The sequence below is a fragment of the Zonotrichia albicollis genome, chromosome 4 (assembly GCF_047830755.1).
Source record: "Zonotrichia albicollis isolate bZonAlb1 chromosome 4, bZonAlb1.hap1, whole genome shotgun sequence".
NCBI classification, from domain to species: Eukaryota; Metazoa; Chordata; class Aves; order Passeriformes; family Passerellidae; genus Zonotrichia; species Zonotrichia albicollis.
The window spans coordinates 4,238,806-4,250,153 of NC_133822.1; positions in this window are offsets into that span (position 1 = coordinate 4,238,806).

Sequence of the window (11,348 nt, forward strand, 5' to 3'; positions counted from 1 at the left end):
TTTATTAATTATGGCAGAGTTACGGCCCCAGCTGTGAGCTCTCTGTAGTCAGGTGCAGTCAAGCTGTTGTCCAAGGTAAGGTCTGACCTGTTAAGTCATATTAAGTTGTACACAGTCCATTCTCAATACTTACTGTAATAGAGCAAGTCCTTTTCAAGCCCAAATAGAGGTGAGTGACTGCAGGAAGTGACAGGGCTTGTTTGAGCTGCCAGAAAAGTATTTACTAAGGAATAAATTCATATGCCGTGTTCTGAAAACACCAGTCCCTGCAGGTTTTCATCAGTAGCCAGATAAGATGCCTCACCACCCTCAAAATAAAGAATTTCTCCCAAATACCCAATCTAATCCTGCCCTCTGGCAGTGTGAAGTCTTTCCCTCTTGTCCCAGGTCCCTCTCCAGCTCTCTTGAAGCCCCTTTAGTCTCTGGAAGGATCTGTGAGGTTTCCCTGGAGCCTTTTCCAGGCTGATCAACTCCAATTCTCTGGCCTTTCCTTATGGCAGACGTGCTCCAGACTTTGGACCATTTCTGTGGAATCTTCCTCATCTTGAACACGGTCACCTGTTGCAGAGTATATTTTCTATAAAGCTTGGAACTGCAGCCAAGACAGCTTGTACAGTACTCAGTGTTTACTCATTTTTCTAATCCTAGACAAATCCAGAAACAATTTGCTGTACTTAAGCAGATGTTTCTTACCATTGAAACAGCCCAAATCACTTGCTGATGTTCAAATGCTGTAGTAACTGTGCAGAATAAAATCCAGAGGAGCGTGGGGTGCGTTTAATACAAACTTGTTGGATTGTAGATCTGTCAGACACTCACATTTGTATTCCTTACGTAAGCAGAGATCCTGGTGGTGTTTACACGTGCTTTGGGAGCTGCAGGAACTGAACTGCCCTGTCCAAAAACTCTGCTCCCAATTGCCACCTGTGGGTCTGCAGGGACACAGTTAAAATATTTACAATGGCAGGGCTAACTAGAAGTTTGTTTATTGTTCTGCTTGATAGTAAAACTTATCACAACAATTTTGAGAGTAGCGTGAGATCTCTGTGGAAGTGTGGACAGATTCTGAGTGCACACAGGGATGAGAACCTTGAAGTTTCCCTTCTGGCTAATTCATAGTTTGGTTTTGTCAGTGACAGGGCATTGCAGCATTTGCAATAAGCCTGCTTTGTCTTTGGCCATTTTTTTCCATATGGGTGTGTTCTTCCTTTTCATTATGTTGTTTTTCTTTCCTTTTTTTTTTTTTTCTTCTTCCCCAACACAGCCACTCCTTTTATTTTAAGAAAATAAACTAGCTGCTTGCTGAGCATAAAAAAACCAAAGTTTCATAAACATAGCAGTTCTGATCCATGTAATCCTTTATTACCTGTAGGGGCAGGTGCAGGAAGCTGCTGCAGGAGTGGAGTTACTGACTTTTCCAAGGCTTGGGTTACATAAGGGGTCAGTGTGTTGTGGCTCCTACAGTGAAAGTTGTGAACAACATGATCAAAGGTGCATTGATGAGAAATAAAACCTTTTGGCTTGGCTTTTTTTCCCTTCATTCTGCCCCAGAGAGTTCTGAGCCTTTCAGCTCACATTTTAACCACCACATGACGTGAAGCTACAGGATCACAGGATGGCTTGGGTTGGAAGGGACTTCAAAGATCATTTGTTCCAACATGGGCAGGGACACCTTCCACTATTCCAGGATGCTCCAAGCCCCATCCAGCCTGTTCTTGAACCCTTCAGGGATGGGACATCTTCCCTGGGCAGCCTGTTCCAGTGCCTCACTCCCCTTATAGTGTAAAATTTCTCCTTGATATCAAATCTAACCCTGCCCTCTGCCAGTGGGAAGCCATTCCCTGTGTCCTGTCACTCCATGTCCCTTTCCAAAGTCCCTCTCCAGCTCTCTTAGAGCTCCTTTAGGTGGGTGAAAGCTGTTTCAGTATCTCCCTGAAGGCTCTATATATTATCTTAAACTTGTTTCCTGCTGTTGTAAAGTAGATTTTATTACTGGAGGTTCTGTCTTCTAATGCTTTCATTACCCAGAGTTTTTCTTGTTTTGTTGCTTAGGGGAAAGTGAGGGGAACCACTCAACTTTTCACCATCTCAGCAAACCAGAAAGCAGCAGCTCATGGCTGTAGTGGCTGCATAATGCTGAGATAGTGTCTGTAGAAGAACCAGACAGCTTGAAGAAACAAGATATATATTTTTAAAATTGTTTTGGGTTTTTTTAACATGTTGAAACCATTTAAATTGCTGCAAAAGGATAGGGCAAGGAGGGTGGTAAAAAAATACGTCACCCATCCCTTGTGATTTTGTGGTTTTGTTTGAATAATTATTTTTTTAATTCCCTACGATCAGCCATGTATTTCAGTTGTGATAGCTGCCCCAAGAACGTGGCTGCATGCAAGATGTCTCATTTGCCTAATATTAAAAATATGTGTGTGTAATAGCATTTTTTTTCTAATGCTTCCCATCTGGAAGATACGTCACACACTTCTGCATTAAAATTCATAGCACCCTTTTTACATATTACAGTGCTTTGTGATGGAGACTGTGCATGGAGTTGTTAATTTGCAGTTCTGGGCTGAAAAATAGTTCAAAGCAGCTTGTTATTTACTGCCAGAAACAAGTTTTCCCTATTTGTCTGTCTTAGTCAGTCTGGTAGAACCAATACATGTGTGAGAGGCAATTTGTCTGCTTAAAATGTTGCAGTTCATTTACCAGAAGAAATGCTGAGCAACTAGGACAAAGTGAGGGCTCTGAGGACCTTCTTCCTCCATTCCTTCAGGAGATGTCTGGAAGCTTTAAGGTTTTGGTCTAAGATATGTATATTTCAAATCATAGGGGTATCATAGCGTGTGAATTCCTGTCAAAAATTGTCTCAAAATGGTACAGCTGTTAAAAGATAATGATTGTGTCATGTAGATGAGCAAGGTTGCATTCTTTCCTGAGTAAACTTAATAAAATAGTGTCAAAGAAAACATGCAGGAATCTGTTAGGATTATAATATGTAGGAAAGGAGCTTCTGAGCTGCTTGTGTACTTCAGATATATTTAGTGATAAGGACTGGTTAATCCATCTCCATTTTCAGTGTATAACCATCCCTTGAAAGGCTTGATTTTCAATGAGCCAGGCAGCAGGAAGCGCCTGTGTGCTTAATTCCAGCTTGTGGTGACATCTTCTGGATGCTGAGACTGGGAAGATTTCACCTGTTACTTGAGCAGTTGATTGAAAGTTGAGTTTTTCTGTGGCATGATGCACAGCCAGTGTTGTAGTAATAGGACAAACCAGTCCAAATCTGCTGTCGCCCAGGCTTGTTGGCCCAACTGTTATAAAATATTTGCTTTTCAAAAGGCTTTAAAAACATAGTGATGCAAATTTGACCTGTATTTATACCAGCGTGTTTGGAAGAAGCCCATCAACTGATTTCCATGCTGGTTTCAGTGTCTCTCCACTTTATTATTCTGAGAAAATTCGATGCAGCGTGCAGGATCTGGTTTTCTGATATGCAGATGCACAGCCTCGCCTATCTGGTGGAATCAATGTAGCAACCGCTCTTACAAATGCTGTGACAATGTACAGCCTCCTATCTGAGAACCAGATCAGACTGAAGTTGGGACTCAGTTCAAAAAGCAGAATACTGCAGTCAGTCTACTTACTGTGTCAGCACTCAGCCCCGTTTGTGTGCACTGCAGGGAGAGGAAGCGGGAAATGCGCGCTGGCATCCAGAGACGGATTCCTGAGTCACGGAGGATGCGGGGATGGGTGCCGGGAATAGGAGGTGCTTCGAGGTTCCCATTTTTGCAGGCACTGTTTGTGGGCTAAGAGATGTTGCAGGAGATGTTCTGAGGCTGGGTGGCACTCAGGAAGTCACTACATGACACTAGGGATGGCTGCCATGTGACTTCCCTGTTTACACTTGTCTGTGAAGTGACAGAGTGACCGGATCGTGTCACAGCGTCCTGGGTCCTTGGCCTCTTGTCATGACCCTTGTGGGGATTTGTGGAGTCAGGCCCTTGCAAAACCACACTTCAAGTGCTGATGTGTTCACACTGGGGTGACCTCTTGCCCAAGACCGTACATTTCCTTCCCTTCAGCCCTGCTGCTATTCCGGGCTGTGGGCTGGCACTGCTCCTCGTCCAGCGGGTATCACTCTGGGGGCAGGTGGGCTTCCATCTGCATGGCTCACCCTCACTCTGCCTGCTTTCCACTTAACCCCTCACTCCTCAGTCCCTGGGCTTCCCTCCTGTCCTAAAATTGGCTCAGTCTTGGGAGAATCATCCACCCACGCTCCTGGGAGAGGGGGGACCCGTGTGCCCGATGCTGCTCAGATCACACAGGAGCGCAGCGTGTTCTGCAAGCAGCAGGGTCGTTTTGGGGTTGTAACACTAAATCTTTCCAAAGTAATCACACTTCTAGAAGTGATTTAAGCTCTCAAGTTTCTGGATGAAAGCCAGTTGCCAGGGTTTGATCTGCACCCTAAATTCTGCTGGTAAATCTGACCTGGCAGTTCTGCCTGTGTAAGGGGAGACACACCGATAGCAAAATACCTTCCCTGATAAAGAGCAGTAGGACCCTCAATGTGCACAGCAAAAATAAAAACATTATAAAGGATTTATAAAGTTTTTACTGCATTGTAGATGTGCAGCAGAATCCATGGATGGGGTTTTGCTCTCATATAATTATATTTTTAATAGTAAATTGGGATGCAAAGAAGCTTACTGCAGCTGGAACTCTGTGCTGAAGAAAATCATTGGGATCCAATGGCAGGAAGTTTTCATGACTGTGATTACAGCTTGTTGCATACACTTCCCATATAACTTTCAGTGTCACAAGCACTTTTATTTATCCATTAAGCTTCTTTTTTTGGTAAATTAAAAATTTTGGTTATGTTTTCCCATGCCTATGTACTAAGTACTGAGTTTCTTTTAGGGAAGCAGGGGGACAATATATATTTTGAGCCAAAGTACTATGGCACCTAAGAAAATAGGGTTTCTGTTCTTAATTGCCAGTTTTCTTTCTATCTTCTGTCATGTCTTGCTTTAAAAATAAAATCAACAAGCCCATTGTGATGCTTTTGATTAGGCTTCAGCAGAGATAATAAAAGTGTAGTGTCCCTTTGTGAAAGGAGTTTTTAATTATTGTTAATTGTACTTGCCAGCTTCATTTCTGAAGGGAAACGGAGGTGACCTCATCCTGAAAGTTGTCAGTCTCATGCTGGTGTCATTCACTGCCTGGAAAAGAGGTTGGGGTTTTGTTCCTTGTTGCTTCTTTTAATGAGGAGCTGTCCACAGGCCTGAAGCTCTGTGGCTTTGGGAATGCTGTCCAAACTCTGCTTCAGTAACAGGCTTGTTCCTGGAATGTTGAAGTGAGTTGTATCTTAGAGCATCAGCAGAGTCTCAGACCTGTGATGTGCCCATTCCAGTAACGTCTCTGGCAGCAGCCAGTACTAAAGACTTTAGGGAGAGGTGATGGAGTCCTTGTAAAAGTCAATTATTAAAGATTCAGAGGGTTATTTGTGCTCTCTCAGACTAGTCTAATAACCTTGGGTGTTTCCATTATCTCTCTAAAAGTTTAATTTCTTAACCCTTCTCCAGTCCTGGCTTTGGCATGTTCTTTTAAGGTCCCCACTTCACCCGTGTTTTGCATTTAAACAGATGACAAGAGAGATTCCTCACCCTTTGGACTGCAAAGTGTGCAGAGCAGTGGGGGTTGTATGTGTGGGGAGGTTCCAGGGTATCAGGACAAGTCAGCATTCAGTTGTGGCCGTGGTGCAAATGCCAAAATATTTACAATCATTTCGGTTCATTGAGCATCTCCGTATGTCAGGAGAAGGATGACGAGGATACGTTTTTCTCTCCCTTCACCGCTCTGTATTTCTTCAGCTGTTACCTCGTTTCATCTTAAATGAACCCTCTCTAAAATACCCTGAACTTTTCAATTCCATTTCAGTTCACCCAGAGCCATCTGCCGCGGTGTCTGCGATGTATTTCAGTCCTGACGAAATCCCCCTTCCTCAGCGGTACCTCCGCACGCTGGCGTAAGGATGATGTGACAAGCGAAGCTGGCAAGTTGTTCCCACCTTTGTTGCCAATTATAAAGCAGTGTAAAGAGGCAAATTTTGACAGCCTGTGTCCTTAGAGGGGTTTGAGTACTGAACTCGTAGTGAAATCATCAGCAGTGAGGCTCTTGAGCATCCCTGAGGCTCTGGGCTGGGCTCTCTGCTCACCTTTTGCTCAAGTAGTCGTTCCCTGGCATTCATCACTTCTTTGCCTGACTCAGATGTGTATTTAAAGCTGCTGATTATTCAGCAGCATATAAACATTTACTTGTAGATACAGCGAGCACAGTTCCCTGTAAAGAGGAATAAGCTTTCAGCTGGTTTGTTTTCTAATCCTGGAGAAATCTGCAAGGTCAGTGAGCCTGGCGTGTGTAATGGATCTCTTCAGGGCTGCCAAATGTGTTGAGGACTGTGGTCTGGAACTCCCAGTTTATCTCATTCCTTTGCTTTCTGCTGCTCATTAAAAGATCTAAAAAGAATTAGAATCTCAGTGGTATGAGATGTTCAGGCTGTCTGAAATGATTTTCATTCTGTGGCTCCCAGATTTTGTTCAGGCAAAAGAAGATGAAATTTTCCTAAAGCAAACTGCATTTTTCAGTAAAAACACTGAGCACTGAATTCAGGTCACCTCAGACTGACTCTACTCAGTCCTTCTTTTGCTGTCTTAAGGTGAGGATTGCAAGAGCACCTTAAAGGATTGTTCTGAACACTATAGTAGTTAGTGCTTCTGCCAGCCTGCTAAAATACACACTAAATGCAAATATTTTTAAGCCTTTTCACCTCCCAGAGTTGTTTTGGTGTTTTGTTCTATCCTGAACAGAAACACAAGAGACTGAGATCTTGTCTCATTCTCACAAACCAATGCAGAAATTGTGGCCTTTCAAAATACTCCTTGAATCACTGCTCTGTATTGTTGTGGTTCCCAGGTATCAAAATGGGATAAAGACTCTGTTCCCAGCAGAAGTAAATACAACACAGCACCTCTCCCATGCCACACAAGCTTTTCATGGTGTGTTTTGGAAGAACATATTTCACATGGGCACAACTAGCTCTTGATTTAAAAAAAAACAAAATTACTTGAAACTACTCAGGGGCACAAATATATGACTGCAAGAATACCAGAGAATTGAGCAACAGGCGAAGGACATGTTGTTTCCTTTAAGAATTCTGACTAGAAATGACGTCACTTAGATAGTTGGGATGTTTGTGCGCACTACAGGACTTGGAAAGGGAAAGCAAATCGGAAAAACACTGGGAAGCTGAACAATTTGTTTTGTTTTATGACTCCCTGGTCATTTAATGAGGGAGCTATTACTCATGCGCTGTCACTGCACATCTAGAAAATTCCTCTGGGTTTAAAAACTGGCAGGGAAAAGTAGTTTCCTAAAAAACACTGAATTAATGAGATAAAAGCCATTGCTCAGGAGTCCCTCACAGGAAGGGTTGCAGGCGGAGCTGTGCAGGGCTCCCGGTGTGCTGCAAATCTCCACAGGGGATTTCAGAGAGCACACGGAGCTGGCAGGGATTCAGGGAAGTGATGCTGCAGATATGCTCAGCATCTGGCTTTTAGGGTACAGAACTGTGGATTGGAGCCGGAAAAAATACAGGTTTGATTGGGGCATTGTAGCCAATCCTTCCCCTCCTTTCCTTTGCATCTGAAAATATCTGGGATTGGGATGTTTAAAGAAAGAGGTTTGTACCCATGGGCAGTGATACAAAGCAGTCTAATAATAATATTGGCACATTAAGTGAAGCCTGTTGTATTAAAGGAGAAGAAAAATAAGTATTTGTGGTGTGGGCTTAATTATCCAGCTTTAAATGAATTTTCATGGCTTCATAATCTATATTCCTATGGTCTGTCAGACTTCTGACTTCTTGCTTTGAGTCTGCGTTGCTTTATAGGTCTGTATGGTATTTTACAGTGCAATGTAATGCATTTTTACTAAAGTTATTTTAGCTGGTTTAGTCTATCTTGTCACATCCACACAGGATACACATTATTCTCACCTTAATTGGAAACCCAATACAGCTTTCACGGCCCTGAGGGCAGGATGAGGGTTGTTCCAGTTAGGTGTTGTAGGAGAGCACACTAAGCAAAGTGCTGTTCCAGTCTGGAAATGCAAGGGAATATTCCTCACCAGCCCCCTGACACAATTATTCCCTCATAGCAGAAGTTACTGTAATTCCTTTTGCCAAAAAAGTGCTGATAAAGCAGAGGCTGTTAGGAGGGAGATCCATAAGGAGTCTGGAAAGTGTGATGTAAGGATTAGTAATAGAATTAGCAAGCTGCTGTAGCAGTTCTGCTACAGTTTGTCTTAAATTACAACACCTCAAACATAATCATCGTAATTCCTTGTCTCACTGTACTGCTGTGCTGTAGTCTGAATCTGTTCTGTCTTTTCTATTACTGTCCTTTTAAGCACTTTCAAAATTCTTTTAATTATTCATTTTTTATCAAGAATATCACCAAATTTTCCATGCAAATACAGAAGTAGTTCAGGAAGGGTTGTGTATCTTAAGCTTCAACCCAAAATGATCCTTGGCTGTGTCCCCCTCTACATGCACCATGTTCCCTCTTCAGAAATATCCAGTACTTTGCTTTTAAAGCACATAGATGCCCAGTTTATTGTATCCGTGCTGGATTTTTGCCTTTGGGTGTGGAACTCAACTGCCTGGGCCAGAATTAGGAAATAATTCCTACATGTGATGTGAAAAAAAATCCTGGATCACAGGGCAGAGCTCCATTCCCATTCCTGGGATAGAATGAGACAGAAAAGGCTGGGGGGACCCCTGAGGTGTTGAGAGGGTGACAGGAGTGTGGATGTCATGGGATTTTGGAATCAGAATAAGCACTGTAAAGAAAGACACTCCAGAGGGGCCTTGTTTGTGACACATTAGTCAGGGATTTGGGCATCAGTTGCTCTGAGGTTCTGTGTGCCTGGCAGGGAGCACAGGGAAGCTCAGCTTTGGTGTGGAGCAGCCTGTTTGGGTACCAGGAGCCACACAAAGATGCAGAAATGTGTTCAGCCTTGCATTTTGTGTCTGTGCTGTTCCAGTGTTCCAGGGTGGAATGAAGCTGAAGGCTGAACAGGCGCAGAAAGGAGCTCTCCTGCTTTTCAGGTGGTGCTTCAGGGCCTGACCACCAGGGCCTCTGTGCAGCCTTGTTTTGGAAAGGGCTCTGGTGCTGGGATGGATTTGGGTGGATTTCAGGCTCTTTTGGGGCACGTAGTGCAGTTCAGGCTGCTTTTTTACCACAGTAAAGTCTAGGTGAGAAGCAGGTTCCCTCATGCCAGCTGGGACACCTTTGGCTGTGGTACAGCACATGCTGATGCCCCAGCAGCTCCTGAGTAGAAAGTTCTGTCACTCCAGAGTGTAGGCACCTAAATCCTGCCAAAATCCAGGCAGAGCTGAGACAGGCCACGTCGCTGATGCCTGCAGGGTCCCAGTCTCATGGCAAGGGACACTGGGGACAGCCACGCGTCCCTGCCTGGTGCTGCATCCATCACCCATGGAACAGGGCTGGCCTTCCCAGACCTCCAGCCCTGTGTGTAAAGAAAAAATTTATGGCTTGTTACTGAAACCTAACTTAATTTTCCTGCTAATGAAGCTATAATTGCAGTCCATTACTGTGATCATGGTTCAGCTGGTTGCCCTCCTTGGCTGAGGGTGCATCCAGTGCTGTTTTCCCTCTGTGCTGGAAGGGCTGGTGAGTGTGAGAGGCAGACCTGACCTACCTGGGGTTGCTCCCACCTTGGCCCTGCTGCAGGTTCTGTCTGAAACCTCCATCCCAAAATCCATCCAGAGCTCTCCTCCCAGCTCCTGCTTTACACATGGCCTTTGGAGTGCAGATATGTTCAAGGGACTGTCAGGTTTCATATTTAAAGGCTTTCCTCTTCTATTTTTTTCTAAAGCTTTACTCTGTCAAGGCCTGTGCAGCTGGCGTTACACAGCACATACTTTATTATCCCAGTCATCACTTCAACCATTTAATCCTTTTAACCTTCACAGTGGCTACAGTAGGAATTATGGGGAGTGAATTTCCTCTTGAGTGAATTTCCTTGGCCACTGTTAAAACCACAGAGAAATCCAGAGTAGTTCCATGAAAAAAGGGGATCTCTTGATGGAACTGTTTGCAAAGGACTGGAAGGGGTGAGAGAAATGAGAAGTCAGTCTAGCTGCAGGGAAATGCCTGTGGGGACACCACCATGGGCTGGCAGCTGCCACATCCCTGTACCCAACTTCCCAGACCTGTTCCAACCACAGAAAAGTTAATTCAGAGCAGTCAGCCCTGCTGGGCAGGGAAAGGATCTTGCTGCCAGATGCTATTTGTGTTGTACATTATCTCCATAGGTTTTGCATCTGCCCTTCCTGCAGTTTTAATTTTTGCCTTCAAAATTCCTTTTTTCTCATTGTGTCTAGTAATTGAATTTGCAAAATACTACAAAGTGACACTAGGATGTGCCTGTTAACAGAGGAGAATAAATTAATTACACGCTGTGAACTAACTGAACTCATTTAGTAATTGATGAATTAACTTATGTCTACAAACAGGAGAACTTGAATGCTGGCAGAATAAACAGTGAAATCTCTCATTGACTGAATCACTAGAGTTTTTTTTTAGGTTCTTTTTCCTTAGATCAGTAATGGCCACATTTTTAGAATTAGGAAGTTATACCAGTCATTTGCAATTTAGGGTTCACCTCTGTGATTCCATCCTACACCACTTCCAGACTGACATCTGCTCTTGAATTCATTGGAAGCTTTGACGTTTCCAGTTGCTTTTTCTTAACCAAATATTAACATTAGTTCTTCATCCTTCTTTTTTTACACTGGTCAGACTTTCAACAGCATCAATCATTTAAGATTCCCTCCTGACTGGATAACCATGATTGTGGGGGTTTTTTGTGGTCTTCTTTAATCATTTTTTTAATGTGCACAGTGGTGTTATGTTCTCTGTGTGCACATTCTGCATCTTCTCTCTTCCCAGATTTCCACTGCAGTAGTGGATTTGATTATTCTCTCTCTTTTTCTGTAGTCAAGTTCCAGACCTGAACCTGTGTGCATCATTTTGTTTTCCTTCCAGGATGTTTGTGTGGCTTGTACACGTGGATTGATAGCAATCTGCTGCAGCTCAGTTCTGTGTCAACAGAAGGGAGCTTTCTGCCATGCTAACCCTCTGTAAATGCCACAAAAACACCTTTGTGTTGAAGCCTCTATTTTAAAACTTTATCTTCCTATGATGCCTGCAGTAGAAAGGCTGTTAATCTGCCTTTATATCAGGTTTTATTGTCTTATTATTCCT